Genomic DNA, 11,499 nt, shown 5'->3' on the forward strand with positions numbered 1-11,499 from the left:
TTTTTTTTATTAAGTGTGAATTACAAAGCTATTCATGTTTAGGAACCGGAACTATAGTATCACGATAGTAGGGCATTTGCCTTGCAAGCGGCTCACCCGGTTTGATCCCAGGCATCTCCTATTGTCCCCTGTAAAAAATAACAAAGTGTGCGCATGCGGAGGGTATGATGATGATGTGTGTTTGCAGGCTCTAGGGTGGCGCGCGCTCTCCTCTCTCTCTCTCTCCTCTCTCTCTCCTCTCTCTCCTTTCCCTCTCTCTCACCACTTGTGTTCAGTGCTCTCGAGCCGCGTACATGACCCAGATTGGGATGGCTCCTTTGTGTTCTGCTTCTGTATGTGCCGCTGTGCTCTCTTCTGTCTATCTCTGAATCTGTCTCTGTCATCTCTCCTCTGGACTCTTTCGATCTCTCTACCGATCTCTTCTGCTTCTCTCTCTCTGGAGCCCTTCTGCTTCTCTCTCTGGAACCGCATTTGCTCTCACTTCTGACTTTGACCCCTACTTCTGACTCTAACCCATACTTCTGACTCTGAACCTTACTTCTGCCTCTGACTCCCTCCTTCGCTCTTACAGTCTGAGTTTATATAGCAATCACATAGGGTGGTGACAAGAAGGTGGGTTGAACATTAACAAATCAACAAAGACCACTCCTCAAGGAGATTAACTGAAGGATAAAAATCTCATCTAAGGAGATCACCCCAGATTACTAGGAGATCCACTGAAGGGCGGATTCCATCCAGGGTGTGTTGCTTTCTTTTCTCAGCTAGTAATCCTCTTAAATAGTTGTAGTAAATCTACTTCTAATGTTTCTAGCAATGTCGTTCTATATGAGCACGGTAAGAGATATCAAACTTCAAGTTTGGTTCTTCCTGAGGACATCTCACTATATATTCCAGATCATAGTCCTCAGGTCAGGTTAGTCTTTCTAACCCCAGCAGGGTCCTAGTCTCGTCGTTACTTTTGGATCAAGACAGCATTTGTCTATGACCATGCTCTCAACTTACAGTTGAGTATTGTGGCGCTTTGGCCTGGCCCATTTCGATGCCAGGGTAGCTCACAGCTTGTCCTGGGTCCATTCAGTCCCTCGTCGGGACCCTGCTTTTGGGGTGCTAGGAACTCAGGGCAACTAAGTCGAGAAAACGGATGCCCAGGAGTAAATATTACTCGGGTCTATCAACTCCCACGTTCATCAACATCATCATCCTGTTGATCGTCAAATTTCTCAAGCGGTCTCAGTAACGTCTCCATTCGTCCTAGCCCTGAGATTTTAGAAGCCTCTCTTTACTTGTTCCTCACAACGATGCCGCATTGGAGGCTCTTTCAGGGTCAGGGGAATGAGACCCAGCATTGTTACGGTTTTGACATATGAATACACCATGGGGAGTTTGTGAGGCTCTCCCATGTGGGCAGGAAACTCTCAGTAGCTTGCCAGGTTCTCCCAGAGGGGGAAGTAGGCTATAAGCTTCCAGGAGCTTGGTTTTATAGTCTGGATATTGGCCATTGGTGGGATTGCATGGCGCTGGGGGCAATCCCTGGGTGTGACCGCCTAGCTACTGGAAAATGGAAATCTGGGCGGAAGAGGCCCAGTCCCAATCTGAGCAGGCTTGGAGGTCTCAGCCCCGGGTCCCACATACCTGGGTTCCTCTGCCAGTACCTTCATGTGTGAGGCTCGTCAGAACGTGTGGAGAGGGGCCTTGAGCATGGCTATGGCTAAGCTCCGGAGGTCTTTGGCTGTGGGAGCTCTGCTCAGGGCAGGGAGGGAAGCTGGAGCCTAGCCCCACCGAGGGGCCCCGGGAAAGACAGCCAGGCATGGGGGCAAGAGATTCTGTGTCGCTCTCTTCCTGGAGCTTGGTTTTAAGTCTCTGGATGTTGGCCATTCGTGGGATTACATGGTGCCAGGGGCAGTCCCTGGGTGTGACTGCCTAGCTACTGGAAAATGGTAAATCTGGGTGGAAGAGATCTGGACCCAAAAGATGGTGAACTATGCCTGGGCAGGGCGAAGCCAGAGGAAACTCTGCTGGAGGTTTGTAGCGGTCCTGACATGAAAATCGGTTGTCCAACCTGGGTATAGGGGCGAAAGACTAATTGAACCATCTAGTAGCTGGTTCCCTCCGAAGTTTCCCTCAGGATAGCTGGCGCCCTTGCACGACCACCCACGCAATTTTATCCGGTAAAGCGAATGATTAGAGGTCTTGGGGCCGGAACTCCCAAGTTACAAAGCATAATATTAACTGTCTGCCTGTGTCCATACAGAAAGGACATTGATTTAAGGTAAACTAAGTTCCCTGCGGCAAGGCTCAAAGGACATACCCAATGTTATCCTACAGTCCCCTGAGCACTGCCAGGAATGATTCCTGAGTGCAGAGCTAGCACTAACAAAGTCATTCATGATTGGGTTTCAGGAATGCAATGTTTCCACACCTTCCCTGTTGTCCGCTTCCCTTCCCACCCTACCCAGTCCTGTTTGTTTCTTTGTGGACTGCAGAGTATGGCACTCTTAGCTTTGACACTAAAGAATTCCATCTTGGACTCAGAATCCTGATAATTTCCCCCAATATCTGATTTCTCTGCTGTGGAAATCACCTGGAGAACTTAGACTCTGGAGTGGAGAGTATCCCATCTGAATCCAGGCTTGAGTCAACCCTGCAAAGCACATGTGAAGTCGTGTGAAATATTCTTACATTGGATCCTCCAGCCCAACTCAGCCACGAGGTAAAAATCAAGTGAAGGTCAAGTCAGCGTCAGGTAGCTGAGAAAATACCCCCAAAATTCGACACATAAAAACATGTCATATTAAAGTGGTTGTTGACACAAGCCACTGAAGTCTGTAGTAACAATGTCTACACTGACCTCTATTGGAAACTGGTTTGTGCTCCCTTTGACCTTGGTACTTTTAGGTCTTGCCTTGTTTTCTGCCCCCATCCCCATTCCCCTATCAATATCTAACAGGTTATTTCTTTGCTGTGTTTATTGTTATTTATTTTTTCACTTATCCTCTTCCTCTAATTTTTTTTGAAGGGATAGAGTGATAGCACAGCCAGTAGGGCGTTTGCCTTGCACGCGGCCAACCCAGGTTCTATTCCTTCGCCCCTCTCGGAGAGCCTGGCAAGCTACCGAGAGTATCTCGACTGCATGGCAGAGCCTGGCAAGCTACCCGTGGCGTATTTGATATGCCAAAAACAGTAACAACAAGTCTCACAATGGAGATGTTACTGGTGCCCACTAGAACAAATTGATGAGCAATGGGATGACAGTGATACAATGATACAGTGATTTGAAGGGGTGGCATTTTTACCCTGCAGGGAAGGTGATGCAGTGCAGGCACTGAGCCCAGAACCTCTGCACTCAAAGAAAAAGTTCCAGACCATTGAATCATCTCACTAGCACTCCCCTCATTTCCACCCCCATTTTATTCACTGATTTATGGCTGGCACATGGACTTATTCAAGAAATTCTTAGACAACTGAGAAGCATCCATATATATAGAAGATTTCAATAGAGCTGTCCAAGAGTAAACAAGATATTAAAAATGACATGACAGTTATGTAGACTGGGGGAAAAATCCAGCAAAGAAAAAAACTATTTTAAGGAACAAGTATTAATACTATGGAACAACTTAATGAATTAATGAGTACGTTAAGATAAATCTCGAAATGATGAATGAAATGAAAAAGGAGAATATAGGCCTACGAGACAAAGGTCAGGATCACAATGATGCTATTACAATTTTGGCAGGGTGACTGGAGCACAGAAGATAAGGCTCTTACACATGGCAAAGCCAGCTTCTACCTCTGGCACCATAATGATCCCCAGAACAGAACCAGAAGTAAACCATGAGCACCATTGCATTGGCTGAACATAATAGAAATAAAATATGAGCACATGGAATGAAATCAAAGATATTTAGAGATAGAAACTTGGAATGAAAGATATTAAACAGTTTTTTAAAATACATTATTCCAGTAAACAATTTTTAACTAAAAAATTTATTGTACCATAATTTACAAAGTTATTCATAGTTGAGTTTCAGACATAAAATTTTCCAACACCAATCCCATCACCATTGTCAACTTCTCTCCACCAATATCACTAATTTTCTTCCTGTATCCCAGCTTCCCTCCTCAGCAGGTGCATTTTTAAGTTTTGTGGTTGTAGTTTGGATCTCGAGCTTTCAGTGTGGTTGGCTTTGTGGTTTAGATTGTATCTGAGGCCCCTTCCCCTGCTCCTTTATCCTTTTCACATCTTCCCTTGATTTCTTCTATCAATTCTATAATCTCAGGGTAATTTAGGTACTTTACTGCTTTGATACCTTGCTTTCTTTGTCTTGATACTCTGTCTAGCACAAATATATGAGATCATCTGGTATTTGTCTCCCTCCAGTTCCAGCCAAGTTGCAGTGAGCTGCATGATTCCATCAGTCCTTGCTATCATGTAGTACTCCACTGTGGACTTTCCTTTATATCTATTACTCATCTATTGTTGAGCACTTAAATTGATTTCATGGCCTAGCTATTGTGCTAATCTCTACAATGAATAATGGTGTTACGTATTCTTCAGAATGAGTGTTTTTTTTTGTTCTTGGGGGTAGATACCAAGGAGTGGAATTGCTGGGTCATATGGCAACTCTATTATTACTCTTCTAAGAATTCTCCATACTATATGGGTTGAATCTTATAGCCTGGTTGACATCTTATAGCCTACTTCTCCCTCTGGGAGAACCAGCAGGCCACTGAGAGTTTCCTGCCCACATGGGAGAGCCTCACAAACTCCCCATGGTGTATTCATATGCCCAAACCATAACAATGCTGGATCTCATTCCCCTGACCCTGAAAGAGCCTCCAATGTGGCATCGTTGGGAAGGATGAGTAAGGAGAGGCTTCTAAAATCTCAGGGGTAAGACGAATGGAGACGTTACTGAGACCACTTGAGATATTTGATGATCAATGGGATGATGATGACGATGCTGCTGCTCCTGCTGCTGCTGCTGCTGCTGCTGCTGCTGCTGCTGCTGCTGCTGATGATGATGATGATGATGATGATCATCTGGGTTGAACCAGATAACAGTTTAACCAGCAGTGTATGAGAGTTCCTTCCTCACCACATGCTAGCCAACAGATTGTCCCCAGGTTTTTTGAACGTGCCATTCTCACTGCTGTGAGATGATAGCTCATTGTTGTCTTAATTGATATATCCCTGATAATAGGTGATGGTGAGCATTTTTTCCATGTGTTCATTTGCTATTTGTCTTCAGAGAAGTGTCTGTTTATTTCCGCACCCCATCATTTGATAGTTTTTGTTGTTGGTGGTGATCTTTTTGAGTTCTTTATATATTTTGGATAATAACCCTTTATCTGATGTATTGAGTATGAATATTTTCTCCGATTTAGTTGGGTGTCTTTTACTTTAACTCATGTTTCTTTTGCTATGCAGAAACTCTTAGAATTTGTTGTAGTTTCATTTGTCTATTTTTGTTTTTGTTGTCTTTGCCAATGAAAAAGGAAACCTTTGAAGATACATTTGAGGTCAAATCTTGGAGCTTTCTGCTGATGTTTTTAGTGTGCTTTATGGATTTTAGTTTGATCTCATGGTCTTTGATTCACTTTGAATTGAATTTTGTGTAAGGTGCAAGATATAGATCCAGTTTCATTTTTTAAAACATTTATTGAAGAGACTCTTCACTCTATGTGCCAAGCTACTTTTGTCAAAAATTAGTTGGCCATATCTAGAGACTTTTCTTTGGGTATTCTATTCTAACCTATTGGTAAGAGAGTTTATCTTTATTTCAGTGTCATGATGTTTTAATCACGGTAGCTATATAGTTTTAAGTGAAGTAATGAAATAATCTCCCAAGGAAATTTTATTTCTTGAATACAAAGATGTACTCTAGTGGCTAAGTTTTAAAAATAAAAAAATTGAATATAATCTTTCAGAAAAAGAAAATAACATAAGTAAAAATTAAGAACTTAGAATTTTCTGTACAACAATATTCAATAGAAAGAGTATCTAAAAACTTTGAGTGAAAGAGAATGACTGAAATTTTATGACCAGACAAAATCTTATGACCAGACAAAATCTTATTCGAATATAAAATCTTATTCGAATAAAAAACCTTGGATATTTCAAATATGCATGAACTGAAAAAAACTAAACCTGGAGTCCTTTTTATTCTTTTTTTCTTTTTTTGCTTTTTTTGGGTCACACCCGGCAATGCACAAGGGTTACTCCTGGCTCGTGCATTCAGGAATTACTCCTGGTGGTGCTCAGGGGGACCATATGGGATGCTGGGAATCAAACCCGGGTTGGCTGCGTGCGAGGCAAATGCCCTACCCGCTGTGCTATCACTCCAGCCCCAAACCTGGGGTCCTTTTTGAGGTTTGAACTTATAAATGAAAGCAGTTAGTTAACTAAAAGATGATTTAAGGAGCTTAGCAGTAAGAATGACATGATTTAAATAATTTATGACTGACAACAGAGCCATTCAAGTATGAGTTAAATTGGAAATTCATTTGGATATAATAGTAGGGATATTATAACTATACACCAGAATCTAATATAATATCTTTTGTTTTTATTATTTTAGTTTAATGCTTCCAGTTTTATTTGTGATCTTTAATTACTTAATATATGAAGCATTTTGTAAAAGTATTTCTGTTTCTAGTTATATGTATGGCAGGAAAAATCTGCAAACTGTTTATGAGAGTTTTTCCAGGGCATACATGCTTGAGGTAATAATAATTTTACTAATTTCTTTTCTATCCCTTGATGTGAAATCAGACTTTCAGGTGGTTTCTGTGCACATTAAGCCTGGTCTTGGTGCAGAATTTGCTGTGATTATAGGAGAATTGAAACACGGGTTCTCTCTCTCTCTTTCTGTCTCTCTCTCTCACTCTTTCTCTCTCTCTGCTGGTTTTGAGCCACACCAGGTGGTGCTGAGGAACTATTCTTATGGGTTCTCAGAAGCTCACACAGTGCCAGGGATTGAACCCAGGCCTCTGCGTGCAGAACCTTTTGTTCCATTCCACTGAGCCCTCTCTCTGATCCTATTCTGTCATTTTTGTCCAACCTCCTTGATAATATTTGAAAGGGGATTCACATTTGCACTTTGTACCTGGTCCTGAAAATTATGTAGATCACCTTGACTGCACATTTGGTCCTGTAGCAATTATTTCATTGACACTCATGGACACCACCTACCTAGAATCATTACATACAATACTGAACCACACGGACATTTTACTGAAACTTGTTAACACCACAATCAGAGTATTATAACAACCATGCTCCTATCCTGAGAAGAAAATGCAGACAACGCAATTTAAATTTATATGAATTTTAGGGTGTTTCTGGATTTCTAAAGATCCTTCTATAGTCCCAGATTAAGAAACCTGCAATAACACCCGTTTAACAACAAAACACACTCTCTAGAAGTGGAAGAAGAAAGTTTCTTTCTTCTATATAGTTAAGAGATACTATCACTTTGAAAAATATTAATCTGAATTACTGTAATAATAGAAGACTATAAATGTTTATTGTTTCACTTGTATCACTTGTCATCTCGTTGTTCATCGATTTGTTCAAAGGGTGCCAGTAATGTTTCCATTTGTCCCTCTTGCATGGTAATGTAGCCCAATAGCATCTGCTCGTTCTACGAACACGAAGAGCCTCAAACCATTCATTCAGGGTTTTGTTTTATTTTATTTTATTTTATTTTACTTTTGAGTCACACCCAGCAATGCACAGGGGTTACTCCTGGCTCTGCACTCAGGAATTACTCCTGGCGGTGCTCAGGGAACCATATGGGATGCTGGGATTTGAACCCAGGTTGGCTGGTGCAAGGCAGACACCCTACCCGCTGTGCTATCACTCCAGCCCCTCATTCAGGGTCTTGAGATAGAAGTCTGATGATCTCGTAGGTGGGCAGCCACGCGGTCTTTTGATGGCCTGTGAAATCCAGTTGGTAACAGCTCTAGCCAGTGGTCATCTCTAAATCACATTACGTGTCTGGCCTATCTGGCAAATGAGACAGTGTCCCTGATTCTTGATTGTCGACGGAAGTCAGAACTCTGGATTCCTTCTCTCACTTGAGTGAAATGTGATATTCCAAGCATAGCTCTTTTGATTCCTCTTTGGGATACCTGAATAGCCTTCTTGTCCTGTTTTCATAGGGCCCAGGTCTCTGAGGCATATGTTAGTGCCGGAAGAACAGTGGAGTCGAAAGGTGTGCCCAAAGCCGGAGGTTCTTCATCTTCTTAACTACATCATCTTTTTTTTTTCCTCTTAACCACTTCTTCGACACTCTTGAAGGCGTTCCACACTGCTCTTTTCCTCCTGTGCAGTTCAGTTGCCAAGTCATTTGTCATGTTGAATTCTCGACCTAGGTATATTCCATTGAGGACAGATGGAACATCAGGAACGAACATTGTCTTTGTGAGATTCAGCTGCAGTCCGACCTTTCCACATGCAACAGTCGAAGTTGGCCAGCATTCATGCCGCTTGGCTGATATTTGATGTTATTAGGATGATGTCATCAGCGAAGCAGAGGTGGTGTAGTTGCTGACTGTCTATCTTCACTCTCACTCCTTCCCATTCCATGATGTTCTTGAGGGTGGCACTGACGAGGAATATGATTCACTGGTTCAGCACCTCCATGATTGTGTGATTGTGCGAGGAATGCAGAGAGAGAAAGCCACAAAATGTCACCTGTCTTCGGAAACTCTCAAGTTCATTCGCCAATGTGGTCTGGCGTGAGCCTCAGGCAATCACAAGCTAACGTCCAAGCTTGCAAAGTTGTGCAGAGCAGCTATAAAGGAAGACCTCAAAGAGAGAAGAGCAGCAGTGTTGGCCAATGTGGCAGAAGATGGGAAAAGTATTTGCAATGCCCGCCTGTCCTTCGCCAACTCTAAGACCAAGATAACTGCACTCCGACGTCCTGATGGATCAATCACATCTTCCAGAAGGGTAATGGAAAAGATTATCCAAGACTTCTACTTGGATCTATTTGATAGCCATGTCCACCAGCCCACATACCAAATTCTGCAGTATGGATATGTTGTTCCCAGCGTTCTCCCTCCCGAAGTCCGACATGCCATCTTGTTGGTAAAGAAGTGTACAGCACCCGGTCAGACCCGAACACCTGAAGAATCTGCCGCCAGTACTTGTCAATACACTGGCTCGGCTCTTCACACGCTACCTGTCTGAATTCAAGGTTCCATCATAATGGAAAACCAGCAGGACTGTCCTGTTGTACAAGAAGGGAGACATCCGTGACTCCTGTCCATCCATGATCGGCAACTATCGCCCAATCTGCCTGTGGTCTGTTGTCTACAAGTTATTCACTCGAGTCATCCTAAATAGGTTGGCAGAACACTAGACAAAGGACAAACATGTGAGTTGAGCAAGCCAGGTTCTGTAAAGGATTCAGCACGATCGACCATATCCACACAGTGACCAAGCTCATTGAGGTTTTGTGAGAGTTCAAGATGCCATTCTGTCTAACATTCATTGACTTAAAGAAGGCCTTTGATTCTGTTGAGACTGAAGCGGTCATCAAAGCCCTAACCAAACAGGGTATTCAAACTCAGTACATTAGGATCCTCTGTGGGCTGTATTATGGATTGACCACCAGGATCTCACCATTCTACAAGGAAGTGATCATCTATGTAAAGAGAGGGGTTCGGCAGGGCGACACCATTTCAACGAAAATGTTTATTGTAATAGAGAATATATTTCTGAGGGATGGTGAAACTTGGAAGGAAAGATACTTTGTGAGTAGAAACCTATAGTGTAGAGAATATATAGTAATTCTTGTTTGGGGTGACTCATCAGTACTCAGGGGTCACTCCCAGCTTGGTGCTCAGGAATCACTCTGTGATGCTGCCAAGGGATCAAACCCCAATTTCCTGCATGCAAAAAATATATATATTAGCTCTGGAATAAAGATAGTATAGCTGGTAGTGTGCTCATCTTACACATGGCCAACCTGAGTTGATCCCTGATATCCCATATGTGCCCCCTGATCCAGGAATAGTTCTGAGTATAGAGCCAGGAATAACCCCTGAGCATTGTTCAGTGTGTGCCTCCCTAACACTGCCCCCCACTATATATTCCAACTATATCCCCAAATAGTTTAGAGATGGTTGAGACTGGAGAATTGGAGTCACCAACACAGAGGCAAAATTTGAATTAACATTAATTCAACAAACATACTGAGCACTGACATATGCTGGATACTCTCTTAGGCATAGGGATAAAATGGTGAACATGTTACTAAGTTTAGAATTTATATAAATCAGGACCTCAGGGAGGGCAGTTAGAACAAGTAGAAGGGATACCCTAATACTAATTATTAAAAGGATACACTTGTTTTGGGAAGTACAATTAAAGTTTTAGAAATTAAAGTGTAATCCTGTCACTGACAATTGAAATTTATAAGTATCAATACAGTATTGATATTTTTGAATCTGAAATTCAAAAATATCAATACTGTATCTAAAAAGGTGTGGGTATATTTATTTTAAAATGTCATTTAAATTTATACATGAACTGAAAAATATTGAAAACAAGCCCTGTCATAATTTGACAGGTATAATCACATATCCTGTAGTGCAAATAGTAACTTAATAACAAGATGTTAATACCAACTTCATGCAGGTGTTGCTAATTATCCATTAGATTAGGCTGTATCAAATTCTACTCTTTACCTATGCATGTTCATATAAAATGTAAATGTAGGTTGTAAGCTGAAATATTTAAGTGAAGTCCATGATCCTGAGGTTGATTATGAACTAGAGAGAACTCTGAACTCTTTAAAGGACTGTAGGTTAATTGTAACTTAAAGTTAAGTCAGATTCCTTGTTCTTTATTTGGTGGTGCACCCTCATGAAGGAAGTGAATTAGGTATACAGCAAGATAACTACATGAGAAGACTAAAGCAGTCATCTATTTTTGAAGTCAAACTTTGCTGATTTACCATTGATTTGTAATACTGTAAAATTTCAAATGTCTGTATTCTATATATGTATGCCTCCCAGTAACTTCTTAATTTCTAGTGTTGCTGGTCTATGAAAAAGACCCACCAAGAGACTCACAAATGAATCTTGGAGTAGAGGTGTTTGCTGCAGAGGTGTCTCTGGACCTTGCGCCAGGCTGATTCATCAGAGTGCCTCAGATGGGAGCAGGTGTGAATCTCCATGGCTGCAAACCTCCAGAACCCAATTGCTGCCACCCTTATAGATGATATTCACAGGCTTGTCCCGAACCCCCCACATAAGAAAATGTATCCGCTGAAGAACCCAGGTATTCGGGACAGTGACTGAAAAATCCAGGCCTCAAGGAGCTGGGAATGGGCTGCCCCTTCTCATCTCCCCACCCCTCCAGGGGACCTGGTTGTCACACCTACGAACTGCCTCTGGGTGCCATTTAAGCGCATTAATAGCCACGACCCAGAGACTCACAAATGAATCTTGGAACAGAGCAGCTTGCTGCAGAGATGTCCCTGGATC

Source organism: Sorex araneus, chromosome 6 (genome assembly GCF_027595985.1).
Source record: "Sorex araneus isolate mSorAra2 chromosome 6, mSorAra2.pri, whole genome shotgun sequence".
Classification (NCBI taxonomy): Eukaryota; Metazoa; Chordata; class Mammalia; order Eulipotyphla; family Soricidae; genus Sorex; species Sorex araneus.